The sequence below is a fragment of the Crinia signifera genome, chromosome 2, assembly GCF_055691185.1.
Source record: "Crinia signifera chromosome 2, ASM5569118v1, whole genome shotgun sequence".
NCBI classification, from domain to species: Eukaryota; Metazoa; Chordata; class Amphibia; order Anura; family Myobatrachidae; genus Crinia; species Crinia signifera.
Genome location: NC_139218.1, coordinates 6156837 through 6181415, shown reverse-complemented (window position 1 = coordinate 6181415; position 24579 = coordinate 6156837). Strand labels below are relative to the sequence as shown.

General features: G+C 53.5%; 1 protein-coding gene across 4 annotated transcripts in view; it reads left to right on the top strand.

Moving 5' to 3' along the window:
- The window catches only part of POPDC2 (popeye domain cAMP effector 2), a 66099-nt gene that overhangs the window by 23158 nt on the left and 18362 nt on the right, over positions 1-24579 (top strand). For 2 of the 4 annotated variants that reach the window (XM_083171496.1, XM_083171493.1), the window contains exon 1: positions 23571-24091. The exons of 1 other annotated variant lie outside the window; for it this stretch is intronic. The gene's annotated coding sequence lies outside the window, so the exon portion shown is untranslated. Of the gene's footprint in view, positions 1-2797; positions 2920-23570; positions 24092-24579 lie in introns of those variants that run through there. One more of the 4 variants, XM_083171495.1, reaches the window with a different exon arrangement.

Genomic DNA, 24579 nt, shown 5'->3' with positions numbered 1-24579 from the left:
GGATATCCCTGTGATAGGCTATCCTACACACACGCCCTGCTGGGATATCCCTGTGATAGGCTATCCTACACACACACACACACCCTGCTGGGATATCCCTGTGATAGGCTATCCTACACACACGCCCTGCTGGGATATCCCTGTGATAGGCTGTCCTACACACACACACCCTGCTGGGATATCCCTGTGATAGGCTATCCTACACACACACCCTGCTGGGATATCCCTGTGATAGGCTATCCTACACACACACTCTGCTGGGATATCCCTGTGATAGGCTATCCTACACACACACACCCTGCTGGGATATCCCTGTGATAGGCTATCCTACACACACACACACCCTGCTGGGATATCCCTGTGATAGGCTATCCTACACACACACTCTGCTGGATATCCCTGTTATAGGCTATCCTACACACACACACCCTGCTGGGATATCCCTGTGATAGGCTATCCTACACACACACACACCCTGCTGGGATATCCCTGTGATAGGCTATCCTACACACACACCCTGCTGGGATATCCCTGTGATAGGCTATCCTACACACACACACCCTGCTGGGATATCCCTGTGATAGGCTGTCCTACACACACACCCTGCTGGGATATCCCTGTGATAGGCTATCCTACACACACACCCTGCTGGGATATCCCTGTGATAGGCTATCCTACACACACACACCCTGCTGGGATATCCCTGTGATAGGCTATCCTACACACACACTCTGCTGGGATATCCCTGTGATAGGCTATCCCACACACACACACACCCTGCTGGGATATCCCTGTGATAGGCTATCCCACACACACACCCTGCTGGGATATCCCTGTGATAGGCTGTCCTACACACACACCCTGCTGGGATATCCCTGTGATAGGCTATCCTACACACACACTCTGCTGGGATATCCCTGTGATAGGCTATCCCACACACACACACACACACACACACACACACACCCTGCTGGGATATCCCTGTGATAGGCTATCCCACACACACACCCTGCTGGGATATCCCTGTGATAGGCTATCCTACACACACGCCCTGCTGGGATATCCCTGTGATAGGCTATCCTACACACACATAGATAAACCTTGATAAAGCTGACGGGGGTCAGCGAAACGCGTAGGTGCCCAGTGGATCCTTACCCTTCACTTGCCTGCCAAAAATTCGAGACCAGAGTTTATTGTACCAAGGAGAAAGTACCACCACCATTCGGGATTTACAATCTTCACCGCATCAATTGTTGAGGTCGTACCTTCCGTGGGTAAACCCTGCCCTAATTCAAAGAAGGACTTCATCTTTAAATCCACCTCCAGCGGCTATTCCCAGCATTGTGGTTCACACTTGGACTCCTCCACGGGACTCTGAATCGTCTAATGCAGGTTATATGACACACCTAAAATCCACTTTTATCAAGTTCTGCATTTTAAATTATCTTTTATGATATAATTTTATATCCGGATAAATGTATTTTTTTATGTGCCATTAAATTTGTTACTATTTGCTATTAATTGATTCACTTGTTGTTGATCATTTAGACTACCTTAGCGCTGCTAATCTGTTTTTCTATTGTGCAATTTTCTAAGGGAACTGACTACTCCCTACATAGCAGCCGCTTAATCTTTTGAGAAAGCAGCTGGTGGAAAGCGCTCTTAAATCAACTTAGGTTGATCTTTTTCCCCTATCCTACACACACACCCTGCTGGGATATCCCTGTGATAGGCTATCGTACACACACACCCTGCTGGGATATCCCTGTGATAGGCTATCCTACACACACACCCTGCTGGGATATCCCTGTGATAGGCTATCGTACACACACACCCTGCTGGGATATCCCTGTGATAGGCTATCGTACACACACACCCTGCTGGGATATCCCTGTGATAGGCTATCCTACACACACACCCTGCTGGGATATCCCTGTGATAGGCTATCCTACACACACACCCTGCTGGGATATCCCTGTGATAGGCTATCCTACACACACACACCCTGCTGGGATATCCCTGTGATAGGCTATCCCACACACACACACACACACACACCCTGCTGGGATATCCCTGTGATAGGCTATCCTACACACACACCCTGCTGGGATATCCCTGTGATAGGCTATCCTACACACACACACACACACACACACACACACACACCCTGCTGGGATATCCCTGTGATAGGCTATCCTACACACACACACACACACACACACACCCTGCTGGGATATCCCTGTGATAGGCTATCCTACACACACACCCTGCTGGGATATCCCTGTGATAGGCTATCCTACACACACACACCCTGCTGGGATATCCCTGTGATAGGCTATCCTACACATACACCCTGCTGGGGTATCTCTGTGATAGTCTGTCCTGCACACACACACCCTGCTGGGATATCCCTGTGATAGGCTATCCTACACACACACCCTGCTGGGATATCCCTGTGATAGGCTATCCTACACACACACCCTGCTGGCATATCCCTGTGATAGGCTATCCTACACACACACCCTGCTGGCATATCCCTGTGATAGGCTATCCTACACACACACACACCCTGCTGGGATATCCCTGTGATAGGCTGCCCTATGAACATACCTGTTTGCCTTCTGGGTGTGTTTGCCTCCAGGATTACTGCCCCTGGACGTATATATGTTATTGCTGATTATCCAGGGCTGAGCTACCCAGAGATTTGGCTAATTGCCGACCTCATGCACCAGTTGCCTATAACTGTGAATCAGCCCCTGTATGTACAGAGATGACAGGGAATGTTTGTGTGTTTCAGGGATGTGGCTTGTGCGCTACTTGGAGCCATAACTTATATGAGAAGAGGAATAGAGGAGGATCAAAGATTCCGCTTCCCCCATTGTCAGATACAGACTTTATATGGAGGAATAAAAATGTAACGTAAGAGAAGTGTTCTGTTTTCTTAGAGATTGAACCAGAAAAAGGTGAAAGTGGTCATAGTATAAATGACTAAGCACTGACTGTGCAGGGAATCACTGGAAAGCTGGTCTCCTATAGTAACGCGGCAACACTGATCTCCTTGTGTAACCACCCCTCCACTGACAGCAAAACACAGCACTGCTTCCTCCTGCATCACCTCGTGGTCCTCTGCCTGTACTGCTTCCTCCTGCATCACCTCGTGGTCCTCTGCCTGTACTGCTTCCTCCTGCTTTACCTCGTGGTCCTCAGCCTGTACTGCTTCCTCCTGCATCACCTCGTGGTCCTCTGCCTGTACTGCTTCCTCCTGCATCACCTTGTGCTCCTCTGCATGTACTGCTTCCTCCTGCATCACCTTGTGCTCCTCTGCCTGTACTGCTTCCTCCTGCATCACCTCGTGGTCCTCTGCCTGTACTGCTTCCTCCTGCATCACCTCGTGGTCCTCTGCCTGTACTGCTTCCTCCTGCATCACCTCGTGGTCCTCTGCCTGCACTGCTTCCTCCTGCATCACCTTGTGCTCCTCTGCCTGTACTGCTTCCTCCTGCATCACCTCGTGGTCCTCTGCCTGCACTGCTTCCTCCTGCATCACCTCATGCTCCTCTGCATGTACTGTTTCCTCCTGCATCACCTTGTGCTCCTCTGCCTGCACTGCTTCCTCCTGCATCACCTTGTGCTCCTCTGCCTGTACTGCTTCCTCCTGCATCACCTCATGCTCCTCTGCATGTACTGCTTCCTCCTGCATCACCTTGTGCTCCTCTGCCTGTACTGCTTCCTCCTGCATCACCTCGTGGTCCTCTGCCTGCACTGCTTCCTCCTGCATCACCTCATGCTCCTCTGCATGTACTGTTTCCTCCTGCATCACCTTGTGCTCCTCTGCCTGCACTGCTTCCTCCTGCATCACCTTGTGCTCCTCTGCCTGTACTGCTTCCTCCTGCATCACCTCATGCTCCTCTGCATGTACTGCTTCCTCCTGCATCACCTTGTGCTCCTCTGCCTGTACTGCTTCCTCCTGCATCACCTCATGCTCCGCTGCCTGTACTGCTTCCTCCTGCATCACCTTGTGCTCCTCTGCCTGTACTGCTTCCTCCTGCATCACCTCGTGGTCCTCTGCCTGCACTGCTTCCTCCTGCATCACCTCATGCTCCTCTGCATGTACTGTTTCCTCCTGCATCACCTTGTGCTCCTCTGCCTGCACTGCTTCCTCCTGCATCACCTTGTGCTCCTCTGCCTGTACTGCTTCCTCCTGCATCACCTCATGCTCCTCTGCATGTACTGTTTCCTCCTGCATCACCTTGTGCTCCCCTGCCTGTACTGTTTCCTCCTGCATCACCTTGTGCTCCTCTGCCTGTACTGCTTCCTCCTGCATCACCTTGTGCTCCTCAGCCTGTATTGCTTCCTCCTGCATCACCTTGTGCTCCCCTGCCTGTACTGCTTCCTCCTGTATCACCCCGTGCTCCTCTGCCTGTACTGCTTCCTCCTGCATCACCTTGTGCTCCTCAGCCTGTATTGCTTCCTCCTGCATCACCTTCTGCTCCTCTGCCTGTACTGCTTCCTCCTGCATCACCTTGTGCTCCTCTGCCTGTACTGCTTCCTCCTGCATCACCCCGTGCTCCTCTGCCTGTACTGCTTCCTCCTGCATCACCTTGTGCTCCTCAGCCTGTATTGCTTCCTCCTGCATCACCTTGTGCTCCCCTGCCTGTACTGCTTCCTCCTGCATCACCTTGTGCTCCTCTGCCTGTACTGCTTCCTCCTGCATCACCTCGTGCTCCTCTGCCTGTACTGCTTCCTCCTGCATCACCTTCTGCTCCTCTGCCTGTACTGCTTCCTCCTGCATCACCTTGTGCTCCTCAGCCTGTATTGCTTGTGCTCCCCTGCCTGTACTGCTTCCTCCTGCACCACCTTGTGCTCCTCTGCCTGTACTGCTTCCTCCTGTATCACCTTGTGCTCCTCTGCCTGTACTGATTCCTCCTGCATCACCCTGTGCTCTTCTGCCTGTACTGCTTCCTCCTGCATAACCTTGTGCTCCCCTGCCTGTACTGTTTCCTCCTGCATAACCTCGTGCTCCTCTGCCTGTACTGCTTCCTCCTGCATCACCTCGTGCTCCTCTGCCTGTACTGCTTCCTCCTGCATCACATTGTGCTCCCCTGCCTGTACTGCTTCCTCCTGCATCACCTCGTGCTCCCCTGCCTGTACTGCTTCCTCCTGCATCGCCTCGTGCTCCTCTGCCTGTACTGCTTCCTCCTGCATCACCTTGTGCTCCTCTGCCTGTACTGCTTCCTCCTGCACCTTGTGCTCCTCAGCCTGTATTGCTTCCTCCTGCATCACCTTGTGCTCCCCTGCCTGTACTGCTTCCTCCTGCATCACCTCGTGCTCCCCTGCCTGTACTGCTTCCTCCTGCATCGCCTCGTGCTCCTCTGCCTGTACTGCTTCCTCCTGCATCACCTCGTGGTCCTCTGCCTGCACTGCTTCCTCCTGCTTTACCTCGTGGTCCTCTGCCTGTACTGCTTCCTCCTGCATCACCTCGTGGTCCTCTGCCTGTACTGCTTCCTCCTGCATCACCTTGTGCTCCTCTGCATGTACTGCTTCCTCCTGCATCACCTTGTGCTCCTCTGCCTGTACTGCTTCCTCCTGCATCACCTCGTGGTCCTCTGCCTGTACTGCTTCCTCCTGCATCACCTTGTGCTCCCCTGCCTGTACTGTTTCCTCCTGCATCACCTTGTGCTCCTCTGCCTGTACTGCTTCCTCCTGCATCACCTTGTGCTCCTCAGCCTGTATTGCTTCCTCCTGCATCACCTTGTGCTCCCCTGCCTGTACTGCTTCCTCCTGCATCACCCCGTGCTCCTCTGCCTGTACTGCTTCCTCCTGCATCACCTTGTGCTCCTCAGCCTGTATTGCTTCCTCCTGCATCACCTTCTGCTCCTCTGCCTGTACTGCTTCCTCCTGCATCACCTTGTGCTCCTCTGCCTGTACTGCTTCCTCCTGCATCACCCCGTGCTCCTCTGCCTGTACTGCTTCCTCCTGCATCACCTTGTGCTCCTCAGCCTGTATTGCTTCCTCCTGCATCACCTTGTGCTCCCCTGCCTGTACTGCTTCCTCCTGCATCACCTTGTGCTCCTCTGCCTGTACTGCTTCCTCCTGCATCACCTCGTGCTCCTCTGCCTGTACTGCTTCCTCCTGCATCACCTTCTGCTCCTCTGCCTGTACTGCTTCCTCCTGCATCACCTTGTGCTCCTCAGCCTGTATTGCTTGTGCTCCCCTGCCTGTACTGCTTCCTCCTGCACCACCTTGTGCTCCTCTGCCTGTACTGCTTCCTCCTGTATCACCTTGTGCTCCTCTGCCTGTACTGATTCCTCCTGCATCACCCTGTGCTCTTCTGCCTGTACTGCTTCCTCCTGCATAACCTTGTGCTCCCCTGCCTGTACTGTTTCCTCCTGCATAACCTCGTGCTCCTCTGCCTGTACTGCTTCCTCCTGCATCACCTCGTGCTCCTCTGCCTGTACTGCTTCCTCCTGCATCACATTGTGCTCCCCTGCCTGTACTGCTTCCTCCTGCATCACCTCGTGCTCCCCTGCCTGTACTGCTTCCTCCTGCATCGCCTCGTGCTCCTCTGCCTGTACTGCTTCCTCCTGCATCACCTTGTGCTCCTCTGCCTGTACTGCTTCCTCCTGCACCTTGTGCTCCTCAGCCTGTATTGCTTCCTCCTGCATCACCTTGTGCTCCCCTGCCTGTACTGCTTCCTCCTGCATCACCTCGTGCTCCCCTGCCTGTACTGCTTCCTCCTGCATCGCCTCGTGCTCCTCTGCCTGTATTGCTTCCTCCTGCATCGCCTTGTGCTCCCCTGCCTGTACTGCTTCCTCCTGCATAACCTTGTGCTCCCCTGCCTGTACTGTTTCCTCCTGCATCACCTTGTGCTCCCCTGCCTTTACTGTTTCCTCCTGCATCACCTCGTGCTCCTCTGCCTGTACTGCTTCCTCCTGCATCACCTTGTGCTCCCCTGCCTGTACTGCTTCCTCCTGCTTCACCTTGTGCTCCCCTGCCTGTACTGCTTCCTCCTGCATCACCTCGTGCTCCTCTGCCTGTACTGCTTCCTCCTGCATCACCTTCTGCTCCTCTGCCTGTACTGCTTCCTCCTGCATCACCTTGTGCTCCTCTGCCTGTACTGTTTCCTCCTGCATCACCTCGTGCTCCTCAGCCTGTACTGCTTCCTCCTGCATCACCTTGTGCTCCTCTGCCTGTACTGCTTCCTCCTGCATCACCTCGTGCTCCTCTGCCTGTGCTGCTTCCTCCTGCATCACCTCGTGCTCCTCTGCCTGTACTGCTTCCACCTGCATCACCTTGTGCTCCCCTGCCTGTACTGCTTCCTCCTGCATCACCTCGTGCTCCTCTGCCTGTACTGCTTCCTCCTGCATCACTTCATGTTCCTCAGCCTGTACTGTTTCTTCCTGCATCACCTTGTGCTCCTCTGCCTGTACTGCTTCCTCCTGCATTACCTCGTGCTCCTCTGCCTGTACTGCTTCCTCCTGCATCACCTCATGCTCCTCTGCCTGTACTGCTTCCTCCTGCATCACCTTGTGCTCCCCTGCCTGTACTGTTTCCTCCTGCATCACCTTGTGCTCCTCTGCCTGTACTGCTTCCTCCTGCATCACCTTGTGCTCCTCTGCCTGTACTGCTTCCTCCTGCATCACCTTGTGCTCCCCTGCCTATACTGCTTCCTCCTGCATCACCTCGTGGTCCTCTGCCTGTACTGCTTCCTCCTGCATCACCTCGTGCTCCCCTGCCTGTACTGCTTCCTCCTGCATCACCTCGTGCTCCTCTGCCTGTACCGCTTCCTCCTGCATCACCTTGTGCTCCTCTGCCTGTACTGCTTCCTCCTGCATCACCTTGTGCTCCTCTGCCTGTACTGCTTCCTCCTGCATCACCTTGTGCTCCTCTGCCTGTACTGCTTCCTCCTGCATCACCTTGTGCTCCTCTGCCTGTACTGCTTCCTCCTGCATCACCTCGTGGTCCTCTGCCTGTACTGCTTCCTCCTGCATCACCTTGTGCTCCTCTGCCTGTACTGCTTCCTCCTGCATCACCTTGTGCTCCCCCGCCTGTACTGCTTCCTCCTGCATCACCTTGTGCTCCTCTGCCTGTACTGCTTCCTCCTGCATCACCTTGGGCTCTCCTGCCTATACTGCTTCCTCCTGCATCACCTCGTGCTCCTCTGCCTGTACTGCTTCCTCCTGCATCACCTTGTGCTCCTCTGCCTGTACTGCTTCCTCCTGCATCACCTTGTGCTCCTCTGCCTGTACTGCTTCCTCCTGCATCACCTCGTGCTCCTCTGCCTGTACTGCTTCCACCTGCATCACCTCGTGCTCCTCTGCCTGTACTGCATCCTCCTGCATCACCTCGTGCTCCTCTGCCTGTACTGCTTCCTCTTGCATCACCTCGTGGTCCCCCAAATACACTTTATTCTCCCCATTATTGTATAACTCCCCCTGCCCATCCCTAGCATTCCTCCTGCATCACCTCCTGGTCCCCCAAATACACTTTATTCTCCCCATTATTGTATAACTCCCCCTGCCCATCCCTAGCAGCCGCCTACCATCCTGTGCAGCCTCTCACCTGGCAGATGGCACATTACTGCTTTTCTAAGTGCATTCAGCCAGCACCTGCCTCCCGCAGATCCTCTGTTTATTATCTGTGTCCCTACGGACCCCCTGAATTATTTATTACACAGTGTAAATAAACCGCAGCCTGTGTTTCAGGCAGTGATATACTGTACACGCCTCGCTACCGCTCCTGTACAATGTGCTGGAGACAGGCAGCGAGTCTGCAGAGGACCCCCGGACCTCCTCTCCCTCCCACCTACCCCAGGTAAGTGACCAGACCTGCAGCATTTGGCATCCGAATATTTCCATGTTTGCTTAAAGTTCTGAAAAGTTGGATCCTAGCTTCTGGGTACATCGCCGCTCTCCACCAGAGCCGCCCCCCCCCCCCCTCCCCCAGAGACGGTGTGTCCCCCTCAGAGAATGAGCCCCCCCCCCCCATCCCCCGGCAGGAGCGCAGCTGACTTACTCTGCGTGTGGACGTTATATAGTATCATACAGGTGATTATACAGTCACTGGGAGAGTCGGACACTGACGGTGGATGAGCCATTGTTCTCTGCTGGTGAATCGTCTCAGTTACAGTCTGTCGTCTCGCTGATCTGCGTGTAAGTAAGACGCCGCTGATGTCACGTCAGGCCGCCAGGAACACTTTTATATCAGGGTATATTTAGCAGCCACTCTCTGAACCCGTGAGCTTACAATCTACGCTCCCTGCACCGTGCCGCTGATTTTCAGCAAACGGTTAATCTGTTACTCCATTAGCTGCGGGCTAGTTGCCCGGGATCCTGGCATCCAGTGTATAGCTGATTATTGGCAGGGGGGTCGCAGAGCTGCTACCCCCAGGAAACATCATTCTGCCAGGGGAGCGGCCCACACGAGCCCCCTCCTGTCCCGTATGTGCATTGTGTGGGAAATGACTGTTAGGGGCTGTGGGACAGATTACCCCCTCCTGTCCCGCATGTACATTGTGTGGAGAATGACTGTTGAGGGCAGTTGGTCAGAGCCCCCTCCTGTCCCGTATGTGCATTGTGTGGGAATGACTGTTAGGGGCTGTGGGACAGATTAACCCTCCTGCCCAGTGTGTACATTGTGTGGATAATGACTGTTAGGGGCCGAGAGGCAGATTACCCCCTCCTGTCCCGCATGTACATTGCGTGGAGAATGACTTTTAGGGGCGGTTGGTCAGATTCCCCTCTCCTGTCCCGTATGTGCAGTGTGTGGGAAATGACTGTTAGGGGCTGTGGGAGAGATTACCCCCTCCTTTCCCGTGTGTACATTGTGTGGAGAATGACTGTTAGGGGCTGTAGGGCAGATTACCCACTCCTGTCACACGTGTACATTGTGTGGAGAATGACTGTTGGGGGGCAGTTGGTCAGAACCCCCTCCTGTCCCGTATGTGCATTGTGTGGGAATGACTGTTAGGGGCTGTGGGACAATTTAACCCTCCTGTCCAGCATGTACACTGTGTGGAGAATGACTTTTAGGGGCGGTTGGTCAGATTCCCCCCTCCTGTCCCGTATGTGCAGTGTGTGGGAAATTACTGTTAGGGGCTGTGGGACAGATTACCCCTATCCTGTCCTGTTTGTGCATTGTGTGGGAAATGACTGTTAGGGACTGAGGGACAGATTACCCCCTCCTGTCCCGTATGTGCATTGTGTGGGAAATTACTGTTAGGGACTGAGGAAAATTTCACGCTCGTGTCACAATACGTTATCACCATGACAACCAAGTGATATTCTGCCACCGTAGCGAAAGCCAATCAGAGTGCTAAGAGTTGGTAATGACTGCCCAGGCCGCCTGTCTGCCATATGGCCTGGCACTGGAAGCATTGCTGTAACCCCATTGGTAGGGCTTGATGCTGGGTGGCACACGGCTCATCTTTTGCAACGTTTGTGTCAGTACGCCAACGCCTCAGCCGATTTAGTGAAGCGCTTGTTTGCATTTTCTCCGCGCCTCTTTGGATGCATCATGGAATCGCGCAGTTCTCCGCCGTAGTATTTCATACTGTGCATCATTGGGTGCCACCGCTGTCAGCGATATGACCCGCTACCTCCCAGAACACCCCCTAAAATCCCCAGTCCATACGTCCAAATGCATTGTACATCTCCAGGCGGGAACAAAAGACAGTTTCCCTCCATCAAGGTCACAGCAGAACCGAGGTGCCGGGACATGGAGCATAGCTTCGCCCCTTGACAACGAAAATGGTTGACCATCGATAACTAAAACTATCGATTGTTATCATCACATAGTTTGTTACGGCCGATGGATGGTTGCAGTATTACCATTGATGGTGACTGCACCGATGGCCATCCCTACTTTCCCATGAATGATCTGTGAACCAGCGTTTGATGTCTTATTTGTGGTTGTACGTGCACATAGTCCTGGTCACACCAGTAAGAGATTCCCATATCGGGGGCTGCAGGTCACGGCTCAGCGCTGCCCCGGTCACACCAGTAAGAGATTCCCGTATCGGGTCTGCAGGTCACGGCTCAGCACTGCCCCGGTCAAACCAGTAAGAGATTCCCGTATCGGGGGCTGCTGGTCACGGCTCAGCGCTGCCCCAGTCACACCAGTAACAGATTCCCGTATCAGGGGCTGCTGGTCACGGCTCAGCACTGCCCCGGTCACAGCAGTAAGAGATTCCCGTATCGGGGGCTGCAGGTCACAGTTCAGCGCTGCCCCGGTCACACCAGTAACAGATTCCCGTATTGGGGGCTGCAGGTCACGGCTCAGCGCTGCCCCGGTCACAGCAGTAAGAGATTCCCGTATCAGGGGCTGCAGGTCACCGCTCAGCGCTGCCCCGGTCACACCAGTAAGAGATTCCCGTATCGGGGGCTGCAGGTCACGGCTCAGCGCTGCCCCGGTCACACCAGTAAGAGATTCCCGTATCAAGGGCTGCAGGTCACGGCTCAGTGCTGCCCCGGTCACAGCAGTAAGAGATTCCCGTATCGGGGGCTGCAGGTCACAGTTCAGCACTGCCCCGGTCACACCAGTAACAGATTCCCGTATCGGGGCTGCAGGTCACGGCTCAGCGCTGCCCCGGTCACAGCAGTAAGAGATTCCCGTATCGGGGGCTGCAGGTCACAGTTCAGCACTGCCCCGGTCACACCAGTAACAGATTCCCGTATCGGGGGCTGCAGGTCACGGCTCAGCGCTGCCCCGGTCACACCAGTAAGAGATTCCCGTATCGGGGCTGCAGGTCACGGCTCAGCGCTGCCCCGTTCACACCAGTAAGAGATTCCCGTATCGGGGGCTGCAGGTCACGGCTCAGTGCTGCCCCAGTCACACCAGTAAGAGATTCCCGTATCGGGGGCTGCAGGTCACGGCTCAGCGCTGCCATGGTCACACCAGTAACAGATTCCCGTACCGGGGCTGCAGGTCACGGCTCAGCGCTGCCCCGGTCACACCAGTAAGAGATTCCCGTATTGGTGCTGCTGGTCACGGCTCAGTGCTGCCCCGGTCACACCAGTAAGAGATTCCCGTATTGGGGGCTGCAGGTCACGGCTCCGGGCCTGCTCTGTGTCTCTCACACCTGATGTGGCCCAGGACAGATAGGACGGCTATTTGCGGAGCGTTTCTCCTCTGTCGCCTGCTCACGTGCTGGAGGTCACTTACAGAGCACAGATGCAGCTACGCCCATCCTCTACACCGACTTTTCTGGGTGGGGGGTCGATAGATAGACAGCCAGTAAGTTGACACACATTTTGCCGACAGGGTTAAAGGTCACCATTGTAATGGGTAATGCATATATGGCTGATACAAGTTGTTTTTATTTTTCAACACCTCCCACCCATGGGTACTACTATTGGGTATAGTAACGTTGCCGCAGCCTGGCGCACAAAGCTGGCCCGCGAGGGCGCCGTCTCCACTTACGTGGTTTAGATATGGCTACATGTACACACCGACACCAAAACAACCACAGAACCGATTTACCATTTCCATGGGGGTGCGAGATATTAAATACGCTGAGGGCGGTGGTACGTGTGAGAAGGGCCCCATTCCTCCCGTAACCCCTCACAGCCAGAAAGGCCTACTGAGGGTAAAAAAGGGATCGTCTCGGACCTCAAGGAGGGACCCTCTTCCCTCAACCCCCAAAAGGGTTTCCCTCTGCCTTACATTTTGGGGTCTCCCCAACTTCCCCAGGGTTGGAAGAAGCGTCCTCCTAGGGATCGAGGCCCTTGGCTCTCCCAAAAAAGAGTGAGCCTCAGCATGTGGGGAGCACGGCAGCCCATAAGGGTCATGCCTACACCACAAATAAAATACGTGAAAAGTGACAAACGTGAGAGCAGAAAATAGATGAATCTGTGTCAGGCCTAAGCCCATAGCTGGGACAGCGGGAGGTATTCCCGTGGATTGTTACACACCTACCTATACCTGGGACAGCAGGAGGTATTCCCGGGGATTGTTACACACCTACCTATAACTGGGACAGCGGGAGGTATTCCCGGGGATTGTTACACAACTACCTATAACTGGGACAGCGGGAGGTATTCCCGGGGATTGTTACACATCTGCCTATAACTGGGACAGCGGGAGGTATTCCCGGGGATGGTTACACACCTACCTATAACTGGGGCAGCGGGAGGTATTCCCGGGGATTGCTACACATCTACCTATAACTGGGACAGCGGGAGGTATTCCCGGGGATTGTTACACACCTACCTATAACTGGGACAGCGGGAGGTATTCCCGGGGATTGTTACACACCTACCTATAACTGGGACAGCGGGAGGTATTCCCGGGGATTGTTACACACCTACCTATAACTGGGACAGCGGGAGGTATTCCCGGGGATTGCTACACATCTACCTATAACTGGGACAGCGGGAGGTATTCCCGGGGATTGTTACACACCTACCTATAACTGGGACAGCGGGAAGTATTCCCGGGGATTGTTACACATCTACCTATAACTGGGGCAGCGGGAGGTATTCCCGGGGATTGTTACACACCTACCTATAACTGGGACAGCGGGAGGTATTCCCGGGGATTGTTACACACCTACCTATACCTGGGACATCGGGAGGTATTCCCGGGGATGGTTACACACCTACCTATAACTGGGGCAGCGGGAGGTATTCCCGGGGATTGCTACACATCTACCTATAACTGGGACAGCGGGAGGTATTCCCTGGGATTGTTACACACCTACCTATAACTGGGACAGCGGGAGGTATTCCCGGGGATTGTTACACATCTGCCTATAACTGGGACAGCGGGAGGTATTCCCGGGGATTGTTACACATCTGCCTATAACTGGGACAGCGGGAGGTATTCCCGGGGATTGTTACACATCTACCTGTAACTGGGACTGCGGGAGGTATTCCCGGGTATTGTTACACAACTACCTATAACTGGGGCAGCGGGAGGTATTCCCGGGGATTGTTACACAACTACCTATAACTGGGGCAGCGGGAGGTATTCCCGGGGATTGTTACACATCTACCTATAACTGGGGCAGCGGGAGGTATTCCCGGGGATTGTTACACATCTACCTATAACTGGGACAGCGGGAGGTATTCCCGGGGATTGTTACACATCTACCTATAACTGGGACAGCGGGAGGTATTCCCGGGGATTGTTACACATCTGCCTATAACTGGGGCAGCGGGAGGTATTCTCGGGGATTGTTGCACAATTACCTATAACAGGGGCAGCGGGAGGTATTCCCGGGGATTGTTACACATCTACCTGTAACTGGGACAGCGGGAGGTATTCCCGGGGATTGTTACACATCTACCTGTAACTGGGACATCGGGAGGTATTCCCGGGGATTGTTACACATCTACCTGTAACTGGGACATCGGGAGGTATTCCCGGGGATTGTTACACATCTACCTATAACTGGGGCAGCGGGAGGTATTCCCGGGGATTGTTACACATCTACCTATAACTGGGGCAGCGGGAGGTATTCCCGGGGATTGTTGCACAACTACCTATAACTGGGGCAGCGGGAGGTATTCCCGGGGATTGTTACACAACTACCTATAACTGGGACAGAGGGAGATATTCCCAGGGACTGTTACACATCTACCTATAACTGGGACAACGGGAGGAATTCCCGGGGATTGTTACACACCTACCTAAACCTGGGACATCGGGAGGTATTCCCGGGGATTGTTACACACCTACCTATACCTGGGACATCGGGAGGTATTTCCGGGGATTGTTACACACCTACCTATACCTGGGACATTGGGAGGTATTCCCGGGGATTGTTACACACCTACCTATAACTGGGACAGCGGGAGGTATTCCCGGGGATTGTTACACACCTACCTATAACTGGGACAGCGGGAGGTATTCCCGGGGATTGCTACACATCTACCTATAACTGGGGCAGCGGGAGGTATTCCCGGGGATTGCTACACATCTACCTATAACTGGGGCAGCTGGAGGTATTCCCGGGAATTGTTACACATCTACCTATAACTGGGACAGCGGGAGGTATTCCCGGGGATTGTTACACATCTACCTGTAACTGCGGCAGCGGGAGGTATTCCAGGGGATTGCTACACATCTACCTATAACTGGGGCAGCGGGAGGTATTCCCGGGAATTGTTACACATCTACCTATAACTGGGACAGCGGGAGGTATTCCCGGGGATTGTTACACATCTACCTGTAACTGGGACTGCGGGAGGTATTCCCGGGTATTGTTACACAACTACCTATAACTGGGGCAGCGGGAGGTATTCCCGGGGATTGTTACACAACTACCTATAACTGGGGCAGCGGGAGGTATTCCCGGGGATTGTTACACATCTACCTATAACTGGGGCAGCGGGAGGTATTCCCGGGGATTGTTACACATCTAACTATAACTGGGGCAGCTGTAGGTATTCCCGGGGATTGTTACACATCTACCTATAACTGGGGCAGCGGGAGGTATTCCCGGGGATTGTTACACATCTAACTATAACTGGGGCAGCTGTAGATATTCCCGGGGATTGTTACACATCTACCAATAACTGGGGCAGCGGGAGGTATTCTCGGGGATTGTTGCACAATTACCTATAACAGGGGCAGCGGGAGATATTCCCGGGGATTGTTACACATCTACCTGTAACTGGGACAGCGGGAGGTATTCCCGGGGATTGTTACACATCTACCTGTAACTGGGACATCGGGAGGTATTCCCGGGGATTTTTACACATCTACCTATACCTGGGACAGCGGGAGGTATTCCCGGGGATTGTTACACATCTACCTATAACTGGGGCAGCGGGAGGTATTCCCGGGGATTGTTACACATCTACCTATAACTGGGGCAGCGGGAGGTATTCCCGGGGATTGTTGCACAACTACCTATAACTGGGGCAGCGGGAGGTATTCCCGGGGATTGTTACACAACTACCTATAACTGGGACAGCGGGAGATATTCCCGGGGATTGTTACACATCTACATATAACTGGGACAGCGGGAGGAATTCCCGGGGATTGTTACACATCTACCTATAACTGGGACAGCGGGAGGTATTCCCGGGGATTGTTACACACCTACCTATACCTGGGACATCGGGAGGTATTCCCGGGGATTGTTACACACCTACCTATACCTGGGACATCGGGAGGTATTCCCGGGGATTGTTACACATCTACCTATAACTGGGACAGCGGGAGGTATTCCCGGGAATTGTTACACTCCTACCTATAACTGGGACAGCGGGAGGTATTCCCGGGGATTGCTACACATCTACCTATAACTGGGGCAGCGGGAGGTATTCCTGGGAATTGTTACACATCTACCTATAACTGGGGCAGCGGGAGGTATTCCCGGGGATTGTTACACATCTACCTGTAACTGGGACAGCGGGAGGTATTCCCGGGGATTGTTACACATCTACCTGTAACTGGGACAGCGGGAGGTATTCCCGGGGATTGTTACACATCTACCTGTAACTGGGACATCGGGAGGTATTCCCGGGGATTGTTGCACATCTACCAATAACTGGGGCAGCGGGAGGTATTCCCGGAAATTGTTACACATCTACCTATAACTGGGGCAGCGGGAGGTATTCCCGGGGATTGTTGCACATCTACCTATAACTGGGACAGCGGGAGGTATTCCCGGGGATTGTTACACATCTACCTATAACTGGGACAGCGGGAGGTATTCCCGGGGATTGTTACACATCTGCCTATAACTGGGACAGCGGGAGGTATTCCCGGGGATTGTTACACAACTACCTATAACTGGGGCAGCGGGAGGTATTCCCGGGGATTGTTACACAACTACCTATAACTGGGACAGCGGGAGATATTCCCGGGGATTGTTACACACCTACCTATAACTGGGACAGCGGGAGGTATTCCCGGGGATTGTTACACATCTACCTATAACTGGGACAGCGGGAGGTATTCCCGGGGATTGTTACACACCTACCTATAACTGGGACAGCGGGAGGTATTCCCGGGGATTGCTACACATCTACCTATAACTGGGGCAGCGGGAGGTATTCCCGGGGATTGCTACACATCTACCTATAACTGGGGCAGCTGGAGGTATTCCCGGGAATTGTTACTCATCTACCTATAACTGGGACAGCGGGAGGTATTCCCGGGGATTGTTACACATCTACCTGTAACTGGGACAGCGGGAGGTATTCCCGGGGATTGTTACACATCTACCTGTAACTGGGACATCGGGAGGTATTCCCGGGGATTGTTACACATCTACCTATACCTGGGACAGCGGGAGGTATTCCCGGGGATTGTTACACATCTACCTATAACTGGGGCAGCGGGAGGTATTCCCGGGGATTGTTACACATCTACCTATAAATGGGACAGCGGGAGGTATTCCCGGGGATTGGTACACATCTACCTATAACTGGGACAGCGGGAGGTATTCCCGGGGATTGTTACACATCTGCCTATAACTGGGACAGCGGGAGGTATTCCCGGGGATTGTTACACATCTGCCTATAACTGGGGCAGCGGGAGGTATTCCCGGGGATTGTTACACATCTACCTATAACTGGGACAACGGGAGGTATAACTGGGACGGCGGGAGGTATTCCCGGGGATTGTTACACATCTACCTATAACTGGGGCGGCGGGAGGTATTCCCGGGGATTGTTACACACCTACCTATAACTGGGACAGCGGGAGATATTCCCGGGGATTGTTACACATCTATCTATAACTGGGGCAGCGGGAGGTATTCCCGGGGATTGTTACACATCTACCTATAACTGGGACAGCGGGAGGTATTCCCGGGGATTGTTACACATCTACCTATAACTGGGGCAGCGGGAGGTATTCCCGGGGATTGTTACACACCTACCTATAACTGGGGCAGCGGCAGGTATTCCCGGGGATTGCTACACATCTACCTATAACTGGGGCAGCGGGAGGTAATCCTGGGGATTGTTACACACCTACCTATAACTGGGGCAGCGGGAGGTATTCCCGGGGATTGTTACACACCTACCTATAACTGGGGCAGCGGGAGGTATTCCCGGGGATTGTTACACACCTGCCTATAACTGGGACAGCGGGAGGTATTCCCGGGGGTTGTTACACATCTACCTATAACTGGGGCAGCGGGAGGTATTCCCGGGGATTGTTACACATCTACCTATAACTGGGACAGCGGGAGGTATTCCCGGGGACTGTTACACATCTACCTATAACTGGGGCAGCGGGAGGTATTCCCTGGGATTGCTACACATCTGCCTATAACTGGGGCAGCGGGAGGTATTCCCGGGCATTGTTACACATCTGCCTATAACTGGGACAGCGGGAGGTATTCCCGGGGATTGTTACACATCTGCCTATAACTGGGACAGCGGGAGGTATTCCCGGGGATTGTTACACATCTACCTATAACTGGGACAGTGGGAGGTATTCCCGGGGATTGTTACACATCTACCTATAACTGAGACAGCGGGAGGTATTCCCTGGTATTGTTACACATCTACCTATAACTGGGACAGCGGGAGGTATTCCCGGGTATTGTTACACATCTACCTATAACTGGGGCAGCGGGAGGTATTCCCGGGGATTGTTACACAACTACCTATAACTGGGGCAGCGGGAGGTATTCCCGGGGATTGTTACACATCTACCTATAACTGGGACAGCGGGAGGTATTCCCGGGGATTGTTACACATCTACCTATAACTGGGACAGCGGGAGGTATTCCCGGGGATTGTTACACACCTGCCTATAACTGGGACAGCGGGAGGTATTCCCGGGGATTGTTACACATCTACCTATAACTGGGACAGCGGGAGGTATTCCCGGGGATTGTTACACAACTACCTATAACTGGGGCAGCGGGAGGTATTCCCGGGGATTGTTACACATCTACCTATATCTGCCTATAACTGGGACAGCGGGAGGTATTCCCGGGGATTGTTACACATCTGCCTATAACTGGGGCAGCGGGAGGTATTCCCGGGGATTGTTACACATCTACCTATAACTGGGACAACGGGAGGTATAACTGGGACGGCGGGAGGTATTCCCGGGGATTGTTACACATCTACCTATAACTGGGGCGGCGGGAGGTATTCCCGGGGATTGTTACACACCTACCTATAACTGGGACAGCGGGAGATATTCCCGGGGATTGTTACACATCTATCTATAACTGGGGCAGCGGGAGGTATTCCCGGGGATTGTTACACATCTACCTATAACTGGGACAGCGGGAGGTATTCCCGGGGATTGTTACACATCTACCTATAACTGGGGCAGCGGGAGGTATTCCCGGGGATTGTTACACACCTACCTATAACTGGGGCAGCGGCAGGTATTCCCGGGGATTGCTACACATCTACCTATAACTGGGGCAGCGGGAGGTAATCCTGGGGATTGTTACACACCTACCTATAACTGGGGCAGCGGGAGGTATTCCCGGGGATTGTTACACACCTACCTATAACTGGGGCAGCGGGAGGTATTCCCGGGGATTGTTACACACCTGCCTATAACTGGGACAGCGGGAGGTATTCCCGGGGGTTGTTACACATCTACCTATAACTGGGGCAGCGGGAGGTATTCCCGGGGATTGTTACACATCTACCTATAACTGGGACAGCGGGAGGTATTCCCGGGGACTGTTACACATCTACCTATAACTGGGGCAGCGGGAGGTATTCCCTGGGATTGCTACACATCTGCCTATAACTGGGGCAGCGGGAGGTATTCCCGGGCATTGTTACACATCTGCCTATAACTGGGACAGCGGGAGGTATTCCCGGGGATTGTTACACATCTGCCTATAACTGGGACAGCGGGAGGTATTCCCGGGGATTGTTACACATCTACCTATAACTGGGACAGCGGGAGGTATTCCCGGGGATTGTTACACATCTACCTATAACTGAGACAGCGGGAGGTATTCCCTGGTATTGTTACACATCTACCTATAACTGGGACAGCGGGAGGTATTCCCGGGTATTGTTACACATCTACCTATAACTGGGGCAGCGGGAGGTATTCCCGGGGATTGTTACACAACTACCTATAACTGGGGCAGCGGGAGGTATTCCCGGGGATTGTTACACATCTACCTATAACTGGGACAGCGGGAGGTATTCCCGGGGATTGTTACACACCTACCTATAACTGGGACAGCGGGAGGTATTCCCGGGGATTGTTACACACCTGCCTATAACTGGGACAGCGGGAGGTATTCCCGGGGATTGTTACACATCTACCTATAACTGGGACAGCGGGAGGTATTCCCGGGGATTGTTACACAACTACCTATAACTGGGGCAGCGGGAGGTATTCCCGGGGATTGTTACACATCTACCTATAGCTGGGGCAGCGGGAGGTATTCCCGGGGATTGTTACACTATCTACCTATAACTGGGAGAGCGGGAGGTATTCCCGGGTATTGTTACACAACTACCTATAACTGGGGCAGCGGGAGGTACTCCCGGGGATTGTTACACAACTGCCTATAACTGGGGCAGCGGGAGGTATTCCCGGGGACTGTTACACATCTACCTATAACTGGGGCAGCGGGAGGTATTCCCGGGGATTGTTACACACCTACCTATAACTGGGACAGCGGGAGGTATTCCCGGGGATTGTTACACATCTACCTATAGCTGGGACAGCGGGAGGTATTCCCGGGTATTGTTACACATCTACTTATAGCTGGGACAGCGGGAGGTATTCCCGGGGATTGTTACACATCTACCTATAACTGGGGCAGCGGGAGGTATTCCCGGGGATTGTTACACATCTACCTGGGACTGCGGGAGGTATTCCCGGGGATTGTTACACATCTACCTATAACTGGGGCAGCGGGAGGTATTCCCGGGGATTGTTACACATCTACCTATAACTGGGGCAGCGGGAGGTATTCCCGGGGATTGTTACACATCTACCTATAACTGGGACAGCGGGAGGTATTCCCGGGGATTGTTACACATCTACCTATAACTGGGACGGCGGGAGGTATTCCCGGGTATTGTTACACATCTACCTGTAACTGGGACTGCGGGAGGTATTCCCGGGGATTGTTACACATCTACCTATAACTGGGGCAGCGGGAGGTATTCCCGGGGATTGTTACACATCTACCTATAACTGGGGCAGCGGGAGGTATTCCCGGGGATTGTTACACATCTACCTATAACTGGGGCGGCGGGAGGTATTCCCGGGGATTGTTACACATCTACCTATAACTGGGACGGCGGGAGGTATTCCCGGGGATTGTTACACATCTACCTATAACTGGGACGGCGGGAGGTATTCCCGGGGATTGTTACACATCTACCTATAACTGGGACAGCGGGAGTTATTCCCGGGGATTGTTACACAACTACCTATAACTGGGACAGCGGGAGGTATTCCCGGAGATTGTTACACATCTACCTATAACTGGGACAGCGGGAGGTATTCCCGGGGACTGTTACACATCTACCTATAACTGGGACAGCGGGAGGTATTCCCGGGGATTGCTACACATCTACCTATAACTGGGGCAGCGGGAGGTATTCCCGGGGACTGTTACACATCTACCTATAACTGGGACAGCGGGAGGTATTCCCGGGGATTGTTACACATCTACCTATAACTGGGGCGGCGGGAGGTATTCCCGGGGATTGTTACACATCTACCTATAACTGGGACGGCGGGAGGTATTCCCGGGGATTGTTACACATCTACCTATAACTGGGACGGCGGGAGGTATTCCCGGGGATTGTTACACATCTACCTATAACTGGGGCAGCGGGAGGTATTCCCGGGGATTGTTACACAACTACCTATAACTGGGGCAGCGGGAGGTATTCTCGGTGATTGTTACACATCTACCTATAACTGGGACAGCGGGAGGTATTCCCAGGGATTGTTACACATCTACCTATAACTGGGACAGCGGGAGGTATTCCCGGGGATTGTTACACATCTACCTATAACTGGGACGGCGGGAGGTATTCCCGGGGATTGTTACACATCTACCTATAACTGGGACAGCGGGAGTTATTCCCGGGGATTGTTACACAACTACCTATAACTGGGACAGCGGGAGGTATTCCCGGAGATTGTTACACATTTACCTATAACTGGGACAGCGGGAGGTATTCCCGGGGACTGTTACACATCTACCTATAACTGGGACAGCGGGAGGTATTCCCGGGGATTGCTACACATCTACCTATAACTGGGGCAGCGGGAGGTATTCCCGGGGACTGTTACACATCTACCTATAACTGGGACAGCGGGAGGTATTCCCGGGGATTGTTACACATCTACCTATAACTGGGGCGGCGGGAGGTATTCCCGGGGATTGTTACACATCTACCTATAACTGGGACGGCGGGAGGTATTCCCGGGGATTGTTACACATCTACCTATAACTGGGACGGCGGGAGGTATTCCCGGGGATTGTTACACATCTACCTATAACTGGGGCAGCGGGAGGTATTCCCGGGGATTGTTACACAACTACCTATAACTGGGGCAGCGGGAGGTATTCTCGGTGATTGTTACACATCTACCTATAACTGGGACAGCGGGAGGTATTCCCAGGGATTGTTACACATCTACCTATAACTGGGACAGCGGGAGGTATTCCCGGGGATTGTTACACATCTACCTATAACTGGGACAGCGTGAGGTATTCCCGGGGATTGTTACACATCTACCTATAACTGGGACAGCGGGAGGTATTCCCGGGGATTGTTACACATCTACCTATAACTGGGACAGCGGGAGGTATTCCCGGGGATTGTTACACATCTACCTATAACTGGGACAGCGGGAGGTATTCCCGGGGATTGTTACACATCTACCTATAACTGGGGCAGCGGGAGGTATTCCCGGGGATTGTTACACATCTACCTATAACTGGGACAGCGGGAGGTATTCCCGGGGATTGTTACACATCTGCCTATAACTGGGACAGCGGGAGGTATTCCCAGGGATTGTTACACATCTACCTATAACTGGGACAGCGGGAGGTATTCCCGGGGATTGTTACACAACTACCTATAACTGGGACAGCGGGAGGTATTCCCGGGGATTGTTACACATCTACCTATAACTGGGGCAGCGGGAGGTAATCCCGGGGATTGTTACACAGCTACCTATAACTGGGACAGCGGGAGGTATTCCCGGGGATTGTTACACATCTACCTATAACTGGGACAGCGGGAGGTATTCCCGGGGATTGCTACACATCTACCTATAACTGGGACAGCGGGAGGTATTCCCGGGGATTGTTACACATCTACCTATAACTGGGGCAGCGGGAGGTATTCCCGGGGATTGTTACACATCTACCTATAACTGGGACAGCGGGAGGTATTCCCGGGGATTGTTAGTACATTGCACAGTGACTATTAATTATCAATATGCAATACACTGCTCAGGGGGGCTGGATTTGAGGGGCCAAGAGATATTGGGCCCCAAGATTCCTGTTACATACTTATGACCGGGATGCCAGCTGTTGGCGTTGGCGGCAATGTCGGTGTTCCGACACCAGCATCCCGCGCGGAATCTTTCTCCATATGTGAGAGGGGCTGTGACGGGATTGATACGAAAAACGCTCGGAATCCCGGTGGTCAATATCCCGACCGCCGAAATCCCGACAAGGGGGGGACGTGGATTGCCCCTGCTATCTTTTTGCCTGACCCTCCTGGTACTGTGGCCCTCCTAGTACCGGGGCCCCTGCACTGTCCTGTCTGGATGCTGGCGGCTGCATACTTGGTGCTGTGTGACTGGGAGCTGTGCTCTGTGCCTGCTATCTCTCTGCCTGACCCTCCTTGGGTTACAACACCAAACATGGCTATACAGCTGGGGTCTCACTTCAAGCTGTTGGCAGGAGACATTCCTGAGCCCTCGTCCCCTGTGTTGTGGTGTCACTCAGTGCGCGCTGGGCTCGTACGATGAGACACACATACCACACACAGCCGGTAGTATGAGATAACCGGGCAGGGGCCGGGGAGAAGACCTGGAGATCTCAGCCCACATGGACTAACGCCGGCCACAATCGCCACCATTTCTGATCTGACACCAGTGGGCTTAGGATATTCCACCCTGCGGCTGGAGCCCGCACCAAACCAAGCATATACAGGTAAGGTGTGTGCTGGGCCCAAGCCTGAATTTATCACATGGTGGCCTACCTGCCCCTCTCCAGGAGGATACAATGCTCTGTTCCTGGGCTTCCCTGGTAATGTATGATTGTCAGCACCTGTGGTGACACCTTTCTTATCAGTTACCTAGCTCCCCACAGGTGCTGGCAATCATACATTATCCATACCTCCCAGCATGCCCCTCTCCAGGAGGACACAATGCTCTGTTCCTGGTCTTCTCTGGTAATGTGTGATTGCCAGCACCTGTGGTGACACCTTTCTTATCAGTTACCTAGCTCCCCACAGGTGCTGGCAATCATACATTATCCATACCTCCCAGCATGCCCCTCTCCAGGAGGACACCATGCTCTGTTCCTGGACTTCCCTGGTAATGTATGATTGCCAGCACCTGTGGTGAAACCTATCTTATCAGTTACCTAGCTCCCCACAGGTGCTGGCAATCATACATTATCCATACATCCCAGCATGC